The sequence below is a fragment of the Zalophus californianus genome, chromosome 4 (genome assembly GCF_009762305.2).
Source record: "Zalophus californianus isolate mZalCal1 chromosome 4, mZalCal1.pri.v2, whole genome shotgun sequence".
NCBI classification, from domain to species: Eukaryota; Metazoa; Chordata; class Mammalia; order Carnivora; family Otariidae; genus Zalophus; species Zalophus californianus.
This window is the reverse complement of record NC_045598.1, coordinates 114,889,633-114,910,706: the sequence shown is the minus strand read 5'-3', so window position 1 is coordinate 114,910,706 and position 21,074 is coordinate 114,889,633. Positions and strand designations below refer to the sequence as shown.

At 39.4% G+C, this 21,074-nt stretch overlaps 1 pseudogene; it reads right to left on the bottom strand.

The window, feature by feature from the left end:
• Positions 1 to 1,069: 1,069 nt before the first annotated feature.
• LOC113926254 overlaps positions 1,070 to 21,074 on the bottom strand; it is a 32,919-nt pseudogene continuing 12,914 nt past the window's right edge.

Sequence of the window (21,074 nt, the reverse complement as noted above, 5' to 3'; positions counted from 1 at the left end):
GTAAAAACATAAGTGACTTTGTGGATTTTAAATAGTCGAGGAAGGCTATATGTTGAAAGCAATCAATTAGGAACAATATAGTCTTGGAATTATATCAGAGGATTAGACATTGATAATTATGAGCTGTGCTATAAAGGTATTCGTAAAACACAGACCAAACTACTGGGTCTAGTGTAGTTACTTTCAACAATTTTTAATGAAACTAGGGAGGAAAGAGTTAAAATAGCTGGTTTGCAACCAATTCATTCCTCTTGTGGAGGAGCCCTCTTTAAGGGTGGGACAGGAACAAAGATCAGTAACTGCCTAATATCCTCAACTGGACCTCTGATAAATAATGATTTTTGCCTGGTAGAAGAGACCTTATCTATAGAATGCCCTTAGCAGGATGTCCATGGCTAGAGTTTATTGTAATAAACCAGTAATCTATAAGTTTATAGTTTTGAAGGGCATGAAGTGGGTATGTTTCATAACGTAAACACTCCTTGTGGTGGCCTACAATTTCATCAGAAACCTCAACTGTTATTTATGGAAAGAGATTCCATGTCAAACGTGGGAAAAAAGGGACCAGGGACCACCCATGACGTCTCAGATGGCTCTCCATCAAAGTTGTAGATTTTCTGTATCCTTGAAAGTATAAATAAAAATTGGTATTTCTGTGTCACAATGTGCCTCAACTGTAAATTTACACTAAAAACATGCTGTTCAAACCTACGAGTTATTCACCAAGAAAAGTATCAGTTAAGTTTTGATTTAAAACTAACAATGCTGCGGGCCCCTGGGTGGCTCAGTCGGTTAAGCGACTGCCTTCGGCTCAGGTCATGATCCTGGAGTCCCTAGATCCAGTCCTGCATCGAGCTCCCTGCTCGGCAAGGAGTCTGCTTCTCCCTCTGACCCTCCCCCCGCTCAAGTGCTTTCTCTCTCTCTCAAATAAATAAATAAAATCTTTAATAAAAAAAATCCTGAAAAAAATAAAACTAACAATGCTGCTATGGCTAGTACTAATAATTATAAAACCTCATATTTATTGTTATACTGTTTTCTATGTCCTGAGTTCCTACACTCAACAAGCCTATGAGTTAGTTGAAATGGAAAAGTCAAGTAAGTTTGCCAGTGTGACATAGTAAGTGGCAGAGATTATGACATGGAAAATGATGGCATTTCTCAGGATCCGTGTTCTTGGATGTTGGTAAGCTGCAACAAAAGAGATCGGGAGAGTAAACACTAGCATAGACTTGGGAATTAGATGGCCTGGATTAAATCCCAGCTCCAGTTGAGATTTGTGTGGTCGTGAGCAAGATATTATTTTTTCTGCAAGACAGTATCCTCTGTAAAGCACTGACAAAAAGAATATCTACCACATAGAATTATTGGGCTCCTATAACTAAAGTCAGTACTCAACAAGTGTTAGTTAATATAATTACTACTATTCTCAATGAGCCCCACTGCAAAAACATTGGATTCCATGATTTCTATGGTAAATTCTAAATTCTTCCAATTCTAAAACTGCACAACTCTGAGATTCCCCGTGGGCTGCTTCACAAAGCCATGTGACACATCATCGCCCTGTGAGGTCCAGCAGGTAGTGAGGACACAACTCTGGAAAGGGAACTCCCACAGCTATCTACCACAGTACCCATCTCATCAAATCTTCCATTTTTTCCTCAGTGGCTCCAGAGGAAGAAAGGGGAAGCATCTGGTAGGAATAGAAAACCAGGGATAGCAGCATTTAAAGAAATGTGCATGTGAAAGGTATTTGCAGGTGGATGTGGGGGGTGAGCTGAGGTGTGGGATGGGGAGAATAAGAACAGCACTGTCATTTACCTTGGCTGCCACAAGGATGGGGGACATGGCGTTCTGACAGCTGCATCACTTCTTTCCTGTCCTCGGAATGGGGCTTCAGATTTATGTATAGCCAAGAAGAAAACCCACACTGAAAATATTTATATTCTTGAGTATTAATTCTAAATAGCAATTAGTATTCAAATTTACAAATTTTATATTAAAAAAGAATCATTAAATAATCTTCAATTTAGTAAGTAAAATTTAATACATAAGCCCCAGAATAAGTAATACTTTTGAAGGGTTCTTTTTTCTTTTTTTAAAGATTTTATTTATTTATTTCACAGAGAGAGAGCGAGAGCAGGAACACAAGCACGGGGAGTGGGAGAGGGAGAAGCAGGCTTCCCACTGAGCAGGGAGCCCGACGTGGACCTCAATCCCAGGACCCTGGGATCATGACCTGAGCCGAAAGCAGACTCTTAATGACTGAGCCACCCAGGTACCCCCTTTTGAAGGGTTCTAACACTGACAATATTTTAGAAATAATACAAGGTGATATCTGTTAGAAAAAATGAATTATTTGCAGATGTTAGAAATAACACTAAAAATGGCACTGCTAATAAAAAACACAATGTACAGTTGCTTACCATGATGACTAAATTCATGCTTTTCTTATACCTTCCATATCTTCCATATCTTATCCCTCCTTATATCTTGCATAACAATGAGACTTTGTCATACGGTGGCTATTTATACCCAAATTTATCCTGCAACTATCAGGTCAAAAATTAGACACCATTTGGAGGATGAGAGATCCAGGCATTTTTCTGGCATGGAGAAGAGATTATGATACAGGCGAAATGAGAGAAAATGACTTCAAATAATGTGTCTTCAATCCCTATACAGATGGGAGAGTTTTGCCATTCTTCCTTGTAACCCCACACATGACATACGCCAGCTGGAGCATGCTTCCATTTGAGGGAAAATTAAAAGTGTTTATATTCTGAGATAATCTGAAGAATAGTGCACCCATAAACACTGAATAGATATTTTTTTTGTAAGCTAGAAGATATTTTTTGTAGCCTGTTTTCATTTTGGAATTCTGCTTAGATGAACATACTACAATAAGATGACCCTCTCGAGATCTTTGCCAGTATGCTTCCTTTATTCTATGCTACTTTCACACCCCTAACTTTATTTTCAGATTAAAAAATAAATCTCAGTGTTTCTTAAGTTACATTTTGAAATTGTTCCTCTGTACATAAGCCTCTGTTTCTAAGGACTACTTTTTAAGGAATAGAGGGTACTTCCATTTAGATAGATATGTAGGCAAAATCTTTTTGACTTATGGACATTTTCTTGATTATGTCATTCAAATATTAGTTCAGTTATAAATAAGGACTTAAACAAGACCAACCCATATATACATGCACAAGACCTCAAATATTTTGTTAGGGATTAAAAAAATGAAAGTCAACATTGTCTTTATTACTGAATTGTTTTGGTCAAGCTTTCCAGCATTTCAATTTTTGTGATTCAGCTGCACATTGAACTGGGTTTTCTGGGTGACATCTACTTGAGCAGGCTTTGCTAATATCTTTCTTATTATCATGGAGCAGATTAAGAAATGATTGGCAGTCAATGGGTAAAGTATTAGCTGTCTTACACCACTCTTTCTATATCATAGGAATACAGAAGGAGCAAAGATCCAGTCATAAAGAATGGACATACAATCAACTTTCACTGGTCTCCAGAGGGAGACCCATGGTATGAAACTTACAAATATCCCCAGACCATTGATTCTTTTCATACTTCGGCTGCTGAAAAATCACACAGCTTATAAAATAATGACAGTAATTTCTAAGATTTGACTCATTGTGGCAGACTGTATTTTCCAAATTGGCATGACTGCATCTTTTGTTCCAAGTAATCTTCATACAGTATGAATATCTTGAAATCCTTCTCATCTACTGTGAGGTTTATGTCCCTCCCTTGAACCTGGATATATCAGTGTTACTGTCTCAATCCACAGAATATGGTGGAAATGAAGCCATGTGATTTCTGAGATTAAATCATAAAACACCAATACTTCTGCTTTTCTCTCTTGGAGCCAGCTGCCATGTTGTGAGGAAGATCAAACAAGCCCCTGCAGAGAGGCCGCATGGAGAAACTATGGGTTAGTGGAAGAGCCAGCTGAGGCCCAGCCAACAGATGGCTTCAACTGTCAGACAAATGAAGATACCTCCCTGTGATTCCAGTCACTAGCTGTACAGTCACTCCTGGTTGAGAACCCAAAGTGAATCAGAGCAAGCCATCCTACTATCTCCAAATTCCTCACCCACAGTATCAGTGAGCATACTAAAATGCTTGTTTTACACCACAATGTCCTGCAACACTTTGTCATATAATAACCAGAACACACACAGATAGAAGTAGTCAGATTTCATGACCGGCCTCCACTCAGAACCTCCCTGTTCATCTCTTCATACAGCAGATGCGAAAAACTACTCCTCTTTATGAGAAAAGGAACCATCCTGAGCAGTTAGCCTTTGTTCCAAACCTTGTTAGCTCACCAATTCACATCTTTTCTAAAGAACAGAAATGTATAAATGCTAAGGCTTCTAAGAAACTCATATTATATCTCCTTCCCTCCAGTTACCACTGGACCATAAACAGAAGATAACAGACATAACTAAAAAGGCAGCTGTGGACTGGGAGATAATACTGCAATGAATTTATTAATGATGGAAATAAGCAAGGAGTATAGAAATTTTATAAGAATACAGAAAATACATTTATTTTGGGTATGGATAGTTTCCCCATCATAATAGTTTGTAGAAAGTAAATTTATCATTACATATTGCTTCAGATCTCTAAATATTGTATCAAATTATACAAATGTTATTACTGACAACATTGTGGGAATGTTGAAAGATCATGGTTTTGTGAGCCAGAGAAAGTGGGATTTGGAATCACCACCTGCATTTCCTGACATGTTATTTGACAGTTCTTTGTCTTGGTTTCTTTACGCACTAATAAAAGGGAAGATAAAAAAATGTCTACTTTGATAATCTGTTATCAAATTAGATTGTTTGAAATTTTGAGTTAAAAATCAGAAATACAAATAGATATGTCCTTTGTTGGTACAGTGTTGAATACATTTCACGAGGCAAATTGCATAAAGTTTAATAGGCTGAACAAAGCATCAAAGAGTCCATAATTATTTTCTCTTAGAGTAATTTATTTATTTTATTCGTGGCTTATTCTGTTTGCATTAGTGGCAGGTGGAGTATTAGATTATATGACTGGGTACAGGAGCAAATTCGTTAAAGCTTTACAGAGTAAAAAAGCCAGGAGAACTTACAGTCAGCTCCTTGAAACTCAAAATATTTAGATTGTAGTTTACAGTGACTTTCATTTAAGACTTATGTGTTCAGGGGGTGGGAGGGATGGGGTGGCTGGGTGATAGACATTGGGGAGGGCATGTGCTATGTATGGTAAGCGCTGTGAATTGTGCAAGACTGTTGAATCACAGATCTGTATCTCTGAAACAAATAATACATTATATGTTAAAAAAAAAAGAAGATAGCAGGAGGGGAAGAATGAAGGGGGAAAATCAGAGGGGGAGAAGAACCATGAGAGACGATGGACTCTGAAAACAAACTGAGGGTTCTAGAGGGGAGGGGGGTGGGGGGATGGGTTAGCCTGGTGATGGGTATTAAAAAGGGCACGTTCTGCATGGAGCACTGGGTGTTATGCACAAACAATGAATCATGGAACACTACACCAAAACAAATGATGTAATATATGGTGATTAACATAACAATAAAAATTAAAAAAAACCTAATGATGTAATGTATGGTGATTAACATAAGATAATAATAATAAAAAGAAATAAGACTTATGTGTTCAGACAGAAATGTAAGTTGAAGGGGGCGCCTGGGTGGCTCAGTCGGTTGGGCGTCTGCCTTCAGCTCGGGTCATGATCCCAGGGTCCTGGGATCGAGCCCCACATCGGGCTCCCTGCTTGGCGGGAAGCTTGCTTCTCCCTCTCCTGCTCCCCCTGCTTGTGTTCCCTCTCTCGCTGTCTCTCTCTCTGTCAAATAAATAAATAAAATCTTCAAAAAAAAAAAAGAAATGTAAGGTGAAGGGGATGGGAGGGAGAAGCTTCTATTTCCACTATTCTCCACAAATGAGACTATAACTTAAATACATAGGATCATTTATTTCATTATCTAACATATATATACATCTGTTATCTCTGTACACACATGCCCACACACACAAAATTAAATTGTGGCCCTGGTATAAAGGCACAAACTGCAAATTCTTCCATACCATTTGGCAAAGAGCCTAAGAGGATGATCTTCCCAGCAGAGGCTGTGAGCCGGTGCAAGGGCACAGAGGGGGAGGTGGTAGCAGATGCAATGGGGTTGGCGGCCCCCCATGCTTCCAGGCTCCAGTTGGCAGGGGCACTGGAAGAAGAGGTGAACCTGTGGCATTGAGGGGGGCACTGTGGGCAGGAGCATGGGACCTGTGGTAGATGCTAGTCCCAAGAGCAGACCCTCACTCCCAGCCCTTCCTTCACTGCAACTCAGTCTGCATTGGACACCCAATCATGAGCAAGCGGTACAATCAATGAGTTACATGGAAAAGAAATTCTAAAACTCAAAAATGATTAAAATGACAATGAGTGGAAATGATTAAAATGACATGAACTTATGTCATTTGGAAAGAAGATATATGGTACACACACAGGTTTTTTTTTAAGATTTTATTTATTTGAGAGAGAGAGAGCACGAGCAGAGAGGAGAAAGAGAGAGAGAGGCAGACACCCTGCTGAGCAGAAAGCCAGATGTGGGCCTGGATTTCTAAGACCCTGAGATCATGACCTAGGCCAAAGGCAGATGCTTAACCAACTGAGCCACCCAGGTGCCCCCACATACATACTCTTATTTAGAAAATAAAAATAAATATAGTTTTAAGTATTTTGCTTTGGATATTGAATTTTCATATTAATTTACATTATTTTTATTAAATACTTCTCAGTAACACCCCTGCATGTATGTACATATTCACACACAGATATTTGAGATAAAGAGAGAACAACTTCATAAAATACTATCATCTGATTAGTAGCATTGTCCAGTTGTTAAATAACTGTCAAGAATTAACTTTAATAGCAGGGCATTTAATATGGTGTCTTAGAGTTACTGCTCTTTATGAACCAAATGCTTGGTTTATGAAGTGTCTTTCAAATGGGATTGAGATTCATGATGGCACTTAATGACTTTTACTGAGATACATAAGGCCACTTGTTTGACACTGCTCAGTTGTGGAAATCTCAACCTTATCGATCACTTCCACAGGAAATACTTTCTTCATCTCTCCTGTGCTTGTGATACTATTTTGTTTCATTCATATGATACTAATCTTAAACTATCTTCTTATAGAAACACTTTGGAACATGTTCCAATCCCTTTCCCTTAGTCACCTGCATACAGTTACAAGCTCTTTCAAGTCCAGCTGCAGAGTCTTACACACATAATATGTATTTCCTCAGAGCCTAGCACAGTGCTTTGGAGTATAGTTTTGAAACCTTTTAGAAAAACTTAGAAAAAAACTTTGAGAAAATTCCAAATTTCATCAGGTCTCTTTCCCAAAAAAGTCTCAATTCTTTCCCAACTTTATTGAGATAACATATAACATTTTAGAACTTTAAGGTCTACAACATGTTGATGTGATACACTTTTGTATTGTAATATTATTACCAGCGTAGGGTTAGCTAATACCTCCATCATGACCCATAAATTACCATTACCTTTTTTTTTTGTGTGCTGAAAACAATTAAGATCAACTCTCTTAGCAACTTTCAGGTATATTGTATATACTGTTATCAATTTTAAAAGTCATATCATAAAACACTGTGCTGATGTGACATGACTATATAACATTGCAATATCTGGCATGAACATATCCTACTGAATGCCAGAGATAGGCCAATGACTATTCCTTGAAACACTGAAAAAAGAAATGACTTCTTAATGACCATTAGCATGAAAATACATTGATTTATTTGCGATCCCTTAGGTGTAATCACAATAAATCAGCATCTATCTCACTATGCAAATTTGTTGTTAATCCCAAATAAGCCAGTAAAGATAAAGCATTAATTCACTGAGAATAACTATCCCCATATTCATATTTTGTATGAATGAAACTAATGAAATGGAACTAATGTTAACTTCTGGTAGGATAATAAAACATTGGTACCAGAAGTGATTTTTAAAATATGTGGTATTATCACATAATCCAGCAATTGCATTCCTAAGTATGTCCCCAAGTGATTTGAAAACTGGAAGCAACCAAGCTATCCCTCAGTAGGTGAATGGGTAAACAGCTGTGGTATATACGTACAATGGAATACTATTTAGTGATAAAAAAGAGCTATTAAGCCACAAAAAGATATGAATAAACTTAAATACATATTTCAAAGTTAAAGAAGACACTCTTAAAAAGCTACATAGTATATGATTCCAATTATATGACATTTTGGAATAGTCAAAACTATGGAGACAATAAGATTGCTGACTGCTAGAAGCTCAAGGGGAGGGAGAGAAGATTAAATGGGTAAAGCACAAGGGATTTTTAGGGCAGTGAAATAATTTCCCTGATACTGTAATGGTAGATGCATTATAAAACAAATATGTATGTCAAAACCCTTAGAACTTTACAGTATAATGAGCGAGCCTTAGTGTATACAAATTTTAAGGATAATTTAGGAGGTTTGAGGGTTCCCAGGAAGGAAAGCAAACCATGACAAGAAGATCTACGTGTATTACAAATATATAAAATAAGTTCACTGACATGGTGGGGGAAAAGATGCTAGTTAGTTGGAAATGACTTAGTCTCTGTTGCACTAGAGACAAAGGAACTGCATGTAAGCACTGTACTCTGGTTGATGAGGTTTTTTTCCCAAGAGGGTAAGGGTTAGCAATGCTGATACTGCTATACACGTATATTGGAATTGAGCAACTGAGTGAATGGATGACAGATGGTGTGAGCCAAGTTTTTTAGTTGGAGTGGGAATTTACAGACAAACAAAGAGAGGAAGCTAGCATAACCAGTGTAGCAATGAGATGGAGATCTCAGTCTAACCTCATGTTGATCTTAATACAGATACAGATGGTTACATATAGAAAATGTAGTTGTGTGGATATACTTGTGCTATTCTATAACATGTATTTCCTCATTCTGTCAACTGAGAGAGTCTAAAAGAGATGACATCCCAGTAGCAATGCCTAACACCCAGACCATGGTTTCTCATAGCATCCTCCTGTACAGGTGACCAGAGATGATTCTAGGTCTGAGACAGGTAATATATAAGATGGGCCTGGTACATCTTTACTGCCAGAACATGAGGATGTGCTCAAAATAAATATATAAAGCCATAATTCTGAGATGTCAAAAGAACATGAATGGTCTCCCAATGGCTAAAGCTGGAACAATTTGAGCAAGAAAAAAAAAGTGTTATAACCCAAGGTGTAAAATAAACATCCATGTGTCCAAACTGGAATAAATAAATAATTGAATAAATAAATAATAAATAAATAGGGGAGAAGAGACAAACTCTAAATATTTTATGTAGATATTTCTCCCTTAAGGAGGTATTACATAATCCCTCACTCCTTAAGTACAGGCTGCCTTCCAAAGAGTATAGTATGGGAAGGAAGGAAAAGAGAACTTTGTAGTAGAGAAAACTGACAAACACTACCTTCAGCCAGGTGACCAAGGCCAACATCAATGATATGTCATGTTGATAGTATGTACCCTTGATGTGATGAGCATGGCATTTTACCTCTGTTTTCTTCCCCTCAAACCATAACTCAAGTCCACATCATGATAAAAACCCTAGAAAAATTCCACAGAATAGAACTCCTCACAACTGTCAGGATCATCAAAAATAATGCAAGTCTGAGCAACTGTCACAGTCAAGAGGAGCCCCAGGAGACATCACCATTAAATGTGATGTGTATGCATGGGATACTGGAACCAAAGAAGGACATTAGGAAAAAAACTAAGAAAATCTGAATAAAGTTTAGACTTTAGTAAATACTTATGTATTGATATTGGTTTGCTAATTGTAACATGCACCATGATAATGTAAGATACCAGAAATAGGGGAAGCTGGGTACAAAGTATATGAGAAACTCTGAACTATCTTCTCAATTTTACTGTAAATCTAAATCTATTCTAAAAAAATAAAGTCTATTTAAAACATAATAATCCCGCCACTGTTCTTGCATATTTGGTTCTGGCTTCCAGCCTCAGCCATTGTTTTTTCTCTTTGATTTTGAGCTTGGGAAGTTTCTGTTGATGCATCTTAAAGTTCACTGACACTTTCCTTAGTTGTGTCCAGTCCACTGATAAGCCCATCAAAGAGATTCTTTGCAAGAATCTATTTAGTAGATTATGGTTTTAGGGGAAGAAAACAGAGGTAAATACTACTAAATAAAACTATTTTACTGCAATAGTTTTCATTTCTAGCATTTCCTTTTGATTTCTTCTTGGATTTCCATTTCTCTGCTTACAGTACCTGTTTGTTCTTGCATGTTGTCCACTTTTCTGTTTTTCTGTCCACTTGACAGCCCTTATCACATTATTCATAGTTATTTTAAATTCCTGGTCTGATAATTTCAAAATCTCTGACACATCTGAGTCCTGTTGTGATGCTTGCTGTGCCCCTTCCATCTGTGTTCCTACTTTTTAGCCTGTATTTGTAGTTGCTGTTGTTGTCATTAAAGGACAGACATGATGTCCTGAGTAAGAAGGACAAAGGTAAATATGCCTTTAGTGTGAGATTTCATGTTTATCTGGCTACCAGGAGGCTGTGTTTACTGTTTGTTGTAGTGGCAGGTGCCAGGGGCTAACATGTCCTCTGGTGTCCTTGTTTTTGTCTCCTTTATTGCGTTTAGGCTCTCTTAGAGACTCTTAAAATTGAGTCTGAATCTTGCAGTTCTTTTTAGCTCTAATCCTCCATTATTATAAATAAGTGTTTTTGCTACAGTGGTGAAGTTTGAGGGAGGGAGATGCATTCCATGTTCCTATGATTAGGTGTCAGCTCATGGCCCTGGGCTGTGACCTTCCCAAGCATCTCTCAGTTCCTTTTTCACCCTGTTAGGTGGGTAAAAAGACTAATGGGGGCTTGACTTGGGCATTCCTTTCCCCACTGTTGGTTGGACTCTGGTAAAACCCAAGCCAGGTAGGTTCTGGTAAGATGGTTTCCCTTTATGGCAGGCTTTTTTGTGGGAGAACAGAATGCTCTGGGTATATTTCATAATGTTTGCTTTCCCCTCTTCCTGCTTGAAGCAGGCAGGGATTATTCTCTGATCTTTCCCTTGAGAATCTGGTGGGGTTCCTTGAGGTAAAATTCACAGAAGTGTGGGGCACCCCTAAGACTGGGCTCACAAGAATTTTGTTTTCTCTTCAGCTAATCCACACTCAGCCTCCAGGACAATCACATATCCTTCACGTGTCCCCACCAGCGGCAGTGCCTGCTCCCTGTGGGCTTTGATTCTCTGAATTCCCCTCCAGGTTTTAGGTTGGTGGTTTGCCTCGTCAACTCAGTTCTTGGAAATATCTAAAGAAAAGTCACTGATTTTCAGTTTTTCTCTTGTTTGGGAGGATGGGAGTGATAACATCTAAGCTCTTTACATGTCAGACCAGACCAGGAAGTCTTCAGAAATAAAATGGAGCCAGGCAATGTTGCCCATTTGGTGCATTGAATGCAGGGATTTGCAGTAGCTTGAGAACAGAAGATGGTTCCTAGTTGTCTTGATGGCCATTTGACCACAGACCATGTGAAATTTGGATGTAAACTCAATGCAGTGGTATGTTGTTACTCACCCACCTTTTTGACACTTCATTCTATTACTCTACACTTTGAGCAAATGAGTCAACACAGAGGTCAATGACATTAAGCAGCTTGAATAATCAACTCTATGTGGAAATGCAGTAAATAGATTCCACACTTTCTTAGAAGTGTGACTTACTTTTTTTTCTCATTAAACTTTTGATTTAAGGGGTCTCAAAATTCTGTGATAAATTTTTGTTTGTTCACATTAAGTGATCAACTTTCTCTCTAGGAAATACACACATTGTGAGAGACTAGAGACTGTTAGATTCAGGGAGCCAGAATACGTAAGACAGATCAAATTGTCAGTGAAGATACTTGTGCATTCTGAGCATTGGAGATGTCCTGTCAGCCTCACCAAGGCCTGGTTCAGATGTGGACCAGTGATTCTGTGAAGTCAGAATCCTCCATGATGTAGGAGGAAAATTTGGTGCCAGCTCTACTGAATGTGTCATTTAAAACTGGCTCTCAGCTCCGCTAAAGGTCGAGTGCTCTGTCTATTTAATGCAAGAAGGTGAAAGAAAAGTTTCTCTTATTTTGCACCAATGATCATTTTGTTCCAGTCTTCTATTGTAGGCATTTGGAAACAGGAGTCAAATAAAATGTCTCCTAGACCATGCTATCCTCTATATTGAACTTTTCTCTTCAGAGAAATGGTTTCTAAACTGTTATGCTGTGTAAAGCAAGAAAGATTGTTCTGTATGAAATTCTCCTTCTGGGACCTTTGGGGCTTGTTCTTGTCCTAGACAAGAACAGCAACTGCCATCGATTCAGGGCTTTGTGTGCTGGCTATTGTCTGAGCACTTTCCATGTGTTAATTCACTCCACTCTTGAAATATCTGAGAGAGGCAGGCAGAACCATGGTTGACATTTCCAAGGTGATGAAGTTAAGGCTTTGGAAGGGTAGGCCAGCCAGGCAAGCCCAAGCACGTGACAAGGGGCATTAAGCTCATGCCCTGGAGCCTGTTGCTAAAGTTTTTGCAAAGAGATGCCTCGATGACTTGTGACTGTAAACAACAAGGGTGTTCTCAGATTCAGTGTCACAGGTACCATCTCAGGAGACACTGTGGTCACTGGGCATACTCTCTGGCTCCCCTTTACCATGCAAAGCCTTTCATTCCTTCAGACACGGTAGTGGAGGGTGACAAATGCCCTGCAGTCCACCAGCTACCGCCTCAGCAAAAATACTTGTTTCTTTTTCACTTTTAGAGGATAGCTTGTGAGCAAAAAGAGAAATCCGTCATGTATTCCATGTTGATTTGGTTTTGAATATTTCATAATAAATCTTTGAAAACATTATCTCTGTACCAGGTATTCTCTGTATGAGATCCTAGGACAGCCAAACAAAGAACCTCAAACTGGGTAGTTTAAAACAACAGAGACTGTTGTCGCACAGTGGAGACAAGTTTGAAACACAGACGTTGGCAGAACCAGGCTTTCTGTGAACGTTCTATGGGTGGCTCCATCCTTGCCTCTTCTTAGCCTCTGGTGGTTGCTGGCGATCCTTGGTGTTCCTTGAATTGAAGACAAGCAATCTCTGCCTCCACTGTCACAAGGCCATCTCCCCATGTGTCTTTCTTGTCTGTGTTTTCTCCTCATAAAAACACCAAGCATCAGGGAACTTGGGTGGCTCAGTTGGTTAAGCATCTGTTTTCAGCTCAGGTCATGATTTCAGGGTCCTAGGCTCCTTGCTCAGTGAGGAGTCTGCATTTCCCTCTCCCCACCTCCCTGCTCATGCTCTCTTGCTCTTTCTCTCTCAAATAAATAAATAAAATCTTTAAAAAAATGTATGAAAATACCAGTCATAGTGGATCTAGGGGCTACTATAATCCACTGTCACCTCATCTTGACAGTATCTGCAAAGACCTTATTTCCAAATAAGGTCATATTCTGGGGTTCTGCATGGACATGAATTTGGGGGACACTATTTGTAAGTTGGGTAGTTAAATAAATATTTACCCTTCAGAAATTCTGTGGTAGAACAGAGTCAAGAGTCTGGGATCCAATTCTTTTTTGTCACAGTGACCAACAGAGCAGACCTTGAGTGCCATGACTGTGGTCATCCCTGGGGACTCAGCTGACAAAGACTTGCAAACCAAACCCTAAAATCTGACATGAATGGGAGAAACTGATGGCGGTGTCAACATTGTCACAAATGTCACTGGTATACTTAGGCTCAGGCTGTAAAAGTTTTTTAAGTTTAAGTTTAGTTGCTCAAAAAAGAAGGCAGAGGAGTAGGGGACCCTATTCCAACCGGTCCCCTCAATTGAGCTTCATATCTACCAGACCACTCTGAACACCCACAAAATCAGCCTGAGATGTAAGAAGATATATCTGGATCTCTACAAACCAAATATTACAGGCAGTTGGTTTTGAGGTATGAAGCGGGGAGCCGTGATTCTGCAGACACATATCAGAAGATAAACAGAAGGGGGAGAGAGCTGTTGGGATCCTGCATCATTGGTGGGTGAAAACCTCCCGTGCTGGGGATGGAGCACAGATTCGTAGACTAGTAGCGGTGGGGAAAGGACTTTACGGCAGCCCCCAGACTGAAACCTGGAATGGCAGGGCTGCCCATGCAAACCAGGGGTGGCTAGCAGTTTTAGAAGCACAAAGGGCAGAGATGTGCTTGGACCTGGAAGCTGAGGGGTGCACAACCAAAGACGTTGCAGTTTTTAGCACCACAGACAGAAACGAAGATTATGTGGCCTGGAGAGCTCACTGAAGAACAGACTGTGATCTCTCTGTTCTGAGGCAGATGGTTGGAAATGGTCTCTTCTCCTCTGACTCTCAGAAGAGACGTGGAAATCCGCCAGGGACAGCCACCAGAGAACAAAAGCCCCCCCAAAAAAGTTTTCATTGAGTCCATCCCCCTCTACAGGGGAAGGGCAACTCTGACTAAACAGGGTTGCCTGAGTAACAGCTTGGCAGGCCCCTGCCCCAGAAGACAGGCTGGGAGAACAAGAGGCCAACAACACTAGGGTCCCTACAAAACAGGTGCATCTTGCTTAGGTTGTGGTCAATAATTTGGGCTCTATACATTCCCTTAACAACTCCTCAATAGAATGACTAGAAGGAGGTACCCCCAAAATAGGAAAGACTCAGAGACTGTGACTTCTGCCACAGATTTAAAAATGGATACAGATATAACCAAGATGTCAGAGATGGACTTCAGGGTAACAGTTATGAAGATGATATCTAGAATAAAGCAATTGATTAATGGCAACATAGAGTCTCTAAGGGCAGATATGAAAGCTGAACTGGCAGAACTTAAAAATGCTATCAATGAGATCCAATCCAATCTAGATAATCTAACAGTTAGGGTAAACGATGCAGAAGAATGGATTAGTGATCTAGAAGACCAATTGATAGAAAAGAAGGAAAAAGAGGAGGCCTGGGAAAAACAGCTTATAATCCATGAAAACAGAATTAGGGAAATAAGTGACTCTATGAAACGTTCCATATCAGAATTATTGGGATCCCTGAGAGGGCGAAGAGAGAGAGAGGACTAGAAGATATATTTGAGCAAATCATAGCTGAGAACTTCCCTAATCTGGGGAATGAAACAAACATTCATGTCCTAGAAGCAGAGAGGACCCCTCCCAAGATCAAAGAAAACAGACCAACATCCTGGCATGTAAGAGTAAAACTCGCAAATCTTATAACCAAGGAAACCATCTTAAGGGCAGTTAGGGGGAGAGATTCCTTACGTACAGAGGGAGGAACATCGGAATAATGTAAGACCTATCCACAGACACCTGGCAAGCCAGAAAGGGCTGGCAAGACATATTCAGGGTACTAAAGGAGAAGAACATGCAGCCAAGGATACTTTATCTGGCAAGATGTCATTTAGAATGGATGGAGAGATGCAGAGCTTCCAAGACCAGCAGAAACTGAAAGAATATGTGACCACTAAGCCGGCCCTGCAAGAAATATTAAAGGGGGTTTTATAAAAGGAGAAAGACCCCAAGAGTGATACAGAACAGAAATTTACAGAGATAATCTATAGAAACAAGGACTTGAAAGGAAACAGGATGACAATAAATTCATATCTTTCAATAATCACTCTCAAAGTGAATGGCCTAAATGCTCCCATAAAATGGCACAGGGTGGCAGACTGGATAAAAAGACAGGACCCATCCATATGCTGGCTACAAGAGACTCATTTTGAACCTAAAGATACATCCAGACTGAAAGTGAAGGGATGGAGATCCATCTTCCATGCCAATAGAACTCAAAAGAAAGCTGGTGTAGCAATTCTTATGACAGACAAATTAGATTTTAAACTAAAGACTGCAGTTAGAGACACAGAAGGACACTATATCATTCTTAAAGAGTCTATCAAACAAGAAGATCTAACAATTGTATCTATGCCCCCAACATGGGAGCAGCCATCTACATAAGCCAACTGTTCACCAAAATAAAGAGTCATATTGATAACAATATGTTAATTGTAGGAGACCTCAATACTCCACTCTCAACAATAGACAGATCATCTAAGCAGAAAATCAAAGAAACGAGAGCTTTGAATGACACACTGGACCAGATGGACCTCATAGATATAGACAGAACATTCCACCCTAAAACAACAGAATACTCATTCTTCTTGAGCGCACATGGAACTTTCTCCAGAATAGACCACTTACTGGGTCACAAATCAGGTCTCAACCGATACCAAAAGATTGAGATTATTCCCTGCATATTCTCAGACCATAATGCTTTAAAACTGGAACTCAATCACAAGAAAAAATTTGGCAGAAATTCAAACACTTGGAAACTAAAGACCACTCTGCTCAATAATGTTTGGGTCAACCGGGAATCAAAGAAGAACTTAAACAATTCGTGAAAACCAATGAGAACAAAAACACATCAGTCCAAAAGCTATGGGATACTGCAAAGGCGGTCCTAAGGGGGAAATACATAGCCATCCAAGCCTCACTCAAAAAAATAGAAAAATCCCAAATTCACCAACTAACTCTACACCTTTAAAGAACTAGAGAAAAAGCAACAAACAATGCCTAAGCCATGCATTAGAAGAGAAATAATTAAGATTAGAGCAGAGATCAATGAATTAGAAACCAGAAACACAGTAGATCAGATCAATGAAACTAGAAGTGGGTTCTTTGAAAGAATTAAATAGATCGATAAACCACTGGCCAGACATATCCAAAAGAAAAGAGAAATACCCAATTAAGAAAATTATGAATGAAAGGGGAGAGATCATGACTAACACCAAGGAAATAGAAACAACTATTAGGATTTTTTATCAGCAACTGTATGCCAATAAGCTGAGCAATCTAGATGAAATGGATGCCTTCCTGGAAACCTATAAGCTGCCAAGACTGAAACAGGAAGAAATTGACAACCTGAATAGGCCAATAACCAGTAACAAGATGGAAGCAGTGATCAAACACCTCCCAAAAAATCCAGGGCCTGATGGATTCCCTGGGGAATTCTACTAAACATTCAAAGAAGAAATAATGCCTATTCTCCTGAAGCTGTTTCAAAAAATAGAAACAGAAGGAAAGCTTCTGGACTCATTCAATGAGGCCAGCATTACCTTAATCCCCAAACCAGGCAAAGACCCCATCAAAAAGAATTTCAGACCGATATCCCTGATGAAAATGGATTCCAAAATCCTCAACAAAATTATAGCTAATAAGATCCAACAATACATAAAAAGGATCATCTGCTACAACCAAGTGGGATTTATCCCCGGGATGCAAGGGTGGTTCAACATTTGCAAATCAATCAATGTGATAGAACACATTAATAAGAGGAGAGAGAAGAAACATATGGTCCTCTCAACTGATGCAGAAAAAGCATTTGACAAAATACAACATCCTTTCCTGATTAAAACTCTTCAGAGTATAGGGATAGAGGGAACATTCCTCAAGTTCATAAAATCCATCTATGAAAAAACCCACAGTGAATATCATCCTCAATGGGGAAAAGATGAGAGCCTTTTCCTTAAGATCAGGAACACGACAGGGATGCCCACTCTTGCCACTATTGTTCAGCATAGTACTAGAAGTCTTAGCAACAGCAATCAGACAACAAAAAGAAATAAAAGATACACAAATTGGCAAAGAAGAAGTCAAACTCTCTGTATTCGTAGATGACATGATACTTTATGTGGAAAACCCAAAAGACTCCATCCCCAAATCACTAGAACTCATACAGCAATTCAGTCATGTGGCAGGATACAAAATCAATACACAGAAATCAGTTGCTTTCCTTTTTTTTTTCTATTTATTTATTTATTTATTTATTTATTTATTTATTTATTTATTTATTGATGTAGTGTTCCATGATTCATTGTTTGCATATAACACCCAGTGCTCCTTTCAATACCTGCCCTCTTTAATACCCATCACCAGGCTAACCCATCCTCTCACCCTCCTCCCTCTAGAACCCTCAGTTTGTTTCTAAGAGTCCATAGTCTCTCATGGTTCATCCCCCCCTGCAAACTCCCCCCATTCATTTTTCCCTTCCTACTACCTTCTTTAAAAAAAAAAAACAAAAACAAAAAACATATAATGTATTATTTGTTTCAGAGGTACAGGTCTGTGATTCATCAGTCTTACACAATTTACAGTGCTCACCATAGCACATATCCTCTCCAATGTCTATCATCCAGCCACCCCATCCCTCCCACCCCCACCACTCCAGCAACCCTCAGTTTTTTTCCTGAGATTAAGAATTCCTCATATCAGTGAGATCACATGATACATGTTTTTCTCTGAGTGACTTATTTTGCTTAAGATAATATCTTCCAGTTCCATCCACGTCATTGCAAATGGCAAGATTTCATTTTTTTGATGGCTGCATAATATTCCATTACTGCGTCTTCTTTATCCATTCATCTGTTGATGGACATCTTGGCTCTTTCCATAGTTTGGCTATTGTGGACATTGCTGCCCTAAACATTGGGGTGCATGTGCCCCTTCTGATCATGACAGAATGGGAGAAGATATTTGCAAGTGACATATCAGATAAAGGGTTAGTATCCAAAAACTACAAAGAAACTATCAAACTCAACACCCAAAGAACAAATAATCCAATCAAGAAATGGGCAGAAGACATGAACAGACATTTTTCCAAAGAAGACTTCCAAATGGCCCACAGACACATGAAAAAGTGCTCAACATTGCTTGGCATCAGGGAAATCCAAATCAAAACCTCAATGAGATACCACCTTACACCAGTCACAATGGCTAAAATTAACATGTCAGGAAATGACAAATGTTAGCGAGGATGTGGAGAAAGGAAGCTCCTACGCCGTTGGTGGGAATGGAAGCTGGTGCAGCCACTCTGGAAAACAGTATGGAGGTTCCTCAAAACATTGAAAATAGAGCTACCATACGACCCAGTAATTGCACTACTGGGTATTTACCTCAGTTGCTTTCTTATACAATAACAATGTAACTGTAGAAAGAGAAATTAGAGAATCAATTCCATTTACAATAGCACCAAAAATCATAAAATAACTCAGAATAAACTTAACCAAAGAGGTAAAGGATCTATATACTCTAGGAACTACAGAACACTCATGAAAGAAATTGAAGAAGACACAAAAAGATGGAAAAACATGCTATGCTCATGGATTGGGAGAATAAACATTGTTAAAATGTCTATGCTGAGGGGCGCCTGGGTGGCTCAGTCGTTGGGTGTCTGCCTTCAGCTCAGGTCATGTTCCCAGGGTCCTGGGATCAAGTCCTACATCGGGCTTCCTGCTCAGCAGGAGGCCTGCTTCTCCCTCTCCCACTCCCCTTGCTTGTGTTCCCTCTCTCACTGTGTCTCTCTCTGTCAAATAAATAAATAAATAAATAATCTTTAAAAAAATGTCTATGCTGCCCAGATCAATCTATATCTTCAACACCATCCTGATCAATATTCCAAAGACATTTTTCAAAGTGCTGGAACAAACAATCCTAAAATTTGCATGGAATCAGAAAAGACCCCAAATCGCCAAGGAAATGTTGAAAAACAAAGCTGGGGCATCACGTTGCCTGATTTCAAGCTATATTACAAATCCGTGATCACCAAGATAGCATGGTACTGGCACAAAAACAGACATAGACCAATGGAACAAAATAGAGAGCCCAGATATGGACCCTCAACTCTATGGTCAACCAATTTTCGACAAAGCAGGAAAAAATATGCAACAGAAAACAGTCTCTTCAATAAATGATGCTGGGAAAATTGGACAGCTACATACAGAAGAATGAAACTCGACCATTCTCTAACACCCTACACAAAAATAAACTCAAAATGGATGAAAGATCTCAATGTGAGACAGGAATCCATCAAAATCCTAGAGGAGAACATAGGCAGTAACCTCTTTGACATCAGCCACAGCAACTTCTTTCAAGATACATCACCAAAGGCAAGTGAAACAAAAGGGGGAAATGAACTTTTGGGACTTCAACAAGATAAAAAGCTTCTGCACAGGAAAGGAAACAGTCAACAAAACAAAGAGGCAACCCACAGAATGGGAGAAGATATTTGCAAATGACACTACAGATAAAGGGCTGATACCCGAGATCTATAAAGAACTTCTCAAACTCAACACCCAAAAAACAAATAATCAAGTCAAAAAAATGGGCAGAATATATGAAAAGACACTTCTCTGAAGAAGACATACAAATGGCTAACAGATACATGAAAAAATGTTCAACATCATTAGCCATCAGGGAAATTCAAATCAAAACCACACTGAGATTACCACCTTACACCAGTTAGAATGGCAAAAATGGACAAGGCAAGAAACAGCAAATGTGGAGAGGTTGTGGAGAAAGGGGAACCCTCTTACACTGTTGGTGGGAATGCAAGCTGGTACAGCCCCTTTGGAAAACAGTGTGGAGGTTCCTCAAAAAATTAAAAATAGAGCTACCCTATGACCCAGCAATTGCACTGCTGGGTATTTACTCCAAAGACACAGATGTAGTGAAAAGAAGGGCCATATGCACCCCAATGTTCATAGCAGCAATGTCTGCAATAGCCAAACTGTGGAAAGAGCCGAGATGCCCTTCAACAGACAAATGAATAAAGAAGCTGTGGTCCGTATATACAATGGAATATTACTCAGCCATCAGAAATGATGAATACCCAACTTTTACATCAACGTGGATGGGACTGGAGGAGATTATGCTAAGTGAAATAAGTCAAGCAGAGAAAGTCAATTATCATATGGTTTCACTTATTTGTGGAACATGAGGAATAGCATGGAGGACATTAGGAGAAGGAAGGGAAAAACGAAGGGGGGAGATTGGAGGGGGAGACGAATCATGAGAGACTATGGACTCTGAGAAACGAACTGAGGGTTTTAGAGGGGAGGGTGGTGGGGGGATGGGTGAGCCTGGTGATGGGTAGTAAGGAG